At 35.5% G+C, this 2,078-nt stretch overlaps 1 protein-coding gene across 1 annotated transcript in view; it reads left to right on the top strand.

The window, feature by feature from the left end:
- The window catches only part of tespa1 (thymocyte expressed, positive selection associated 1), an 8,090-nt gene that overhangs the window by 236 nt on the left and 5,776 nt on the right, over positions 1-2,078 (top strand). Inside the window, exons 2-4 of the mRNA XM_035661907.1 lie at positions 421-463; positions 1,362-1,402; positions 2,001-2,054. The gene's annotated coding sequence lies outside the window, so the exon portion shown is untranslated. The remainder of the gene's footprint in view (positions 1-420; positions 464-1,361; positions 1,403-2,000; positions 2,055-2,078) is intronic.

Genomic DNA, 2,078 nt, shown 5'->3' on the forward strand with positions numbered 1-2,078 from the left:
TTAGATGCTAACTGCATTTCGTTGTCCTTTACCTGTACTTGCAATGACAATAAAGTTGAATCTAATCTAATGTAATCTAATCTAATCTTCTGTCCGGTATCAACTGTGTAGGATGCCCATGATCATGTCTGGGTTTTAGGGGAAGTAGTTGTAGATTTTGTGCCCAGATTATCATCGTTAAAATAACTTCATTACAGATATAAAATGAAAGAAACTTTTCTTTTAGAAATAGCACAAGATAAAGTATAACGTCAATGCAACCAGAGGTTCCAGTTTTTGATAACAAAATTCGTCAGAAGTTTGTATTTAGAGTGGGCGTGTTTGTAAAAAAACAGACAACTTTGACATTTTAAAGAAAAGATCTGTTTAATTTGAGGATTACTCACAAAGCTAAGTGTTGTACATGTATGCTTTCCACAGGATGTTTCACAGGAAAGATTGAGAACTGGCTCCTGGGTTGTGGGTGAGCCAGCTTGCTTTACTACTTTTTTTTTTTCTTAAGATAACATTTTTTTAGCACTGGTTGTAAAAGGCTCTTAAGGACAATGTGGCAGTCGCTGGAAACTGGTTTAACAAAGAGTACGTAGAAAGTGGAAACTCTTTGAGGTCAGGTGTTCCAGGAAGACGGCGTAGTAAGGTAGCCACAGTACTGTGTTCGCTAGAATAGCCATAAATGATGCATTTTTAAAGTTCCATTTGGGGAAAATAAGCTTGTTTATTTCTGTAAAACCATAATGTTAGTATGCAGACTGCTTTTTAAGGCAATGTTGATTATGATAAAAATCTTACTGTCAGGGTAGACTTGTGAGCCCTTTGACCTTTTTCAAAATGTCCATATGGTTTAGAGTAAAATAATTACATAACTACACAGAAATAACACTTCCTTCTTCCTGTCGGGATGTCAGCACACACAGACATTATTGAATGTCTCTTATTTCAGTCATTGAAAAGGAAGCTGCACTGGTGGTAATCAGTGATGTTCCACATGCAGTGTGTCAGCATCTAAACGGCTCCTAACACTAAGTAAGAATACAGTAAAAGGGGTGATGGGACGGTTAATGCATTCTGCGAACCCAACGTGAAAATGACCAGAATGGTTTGGAGGTGTTAAGACGTTAATTCTGCTCAGCATGTAAACATTTATACAAGAGGAAGTCTGAGCAGCCTGTTGAAAGCTGAGTAGGAAGTTGGTCTAAGTGGTTCGAACAAGCATTTACTGGAGCTAGCCTGCTATCATATTCCAGATGAGACTATCTATGCAAATGCAATCACTTATTTGATAGAAGAAGCATGCAAATGTCACTGACTGGATATTTGTGTGTGTGTGTATTTAAGCATTAATATTGGGCTATATCTCACAGGTCAGAGGCCCGCTCAGAAAACACCGGTCAGCTGAGTTTTGGTGAGTATGAACAGAAAGGAAGCCTTGTTACAGACAGCAATGTGCCATTTACCGTTTAATAATTTACCAAGTTCGATATGTGTGATGCACTTAACATATTTATAGTTGTATAAAGTAAATGCAAATCAACTCAAATGTGTACAATAAAAAAACTTTTGTCTTAAGCTATGTCCATAGTCACCAGCAGTGGTGGAAGTATCTAAACCCTTTACTTAAGTAGCATTACTGCAATATAAAAATACTTCATTAGAGTAAAGTAAACACAACATAAGTAAAAGTACAATCAGCAAAGTGGATTCTAAATACTTTAATTCAGAATAAATTGCTACTGTGAATATAATGGTATTGTTAAATCATTGATGTTTTGTGTGTAAAATCTTAATCTGTGAAGTAAATAGCTGCTATATATAAATATAGAGGAGTAAAAATAACAATATTTCTTAAACTGTGGTGGAGTAATAGTATAAAGTAGCATTAAATGAAAAAATAAGTACTTTCCACCAATCACATGTACATTTGATAAATTCAGAAAATTAAGATATAATGTGAAACTACATATAAAATGACTGAATGTGTTGACTATGTGTCTTTTCTTCAGAGTCTGTGCTGAAAGCCAACCACTTTGATGATGAGTTGAGTCTTGGTGCTGATGGTAAGTACACACACACACACACAC

Source organism: Morone saxatilis, unplaced genomic scaffold, assembly GCF_004916995.1.
Source record: "Morone saxatilis isolate NCDOM2014 unplaced genomic scaffold, NCSU_SB_2.0 Contig18, whole genome shotgun sequence".
NCBI classification, from domain to species: Eukaryota; Metazoa; Chordata; class Actinopteri; family Moronidae; genus Morone; species Morone saxatilis.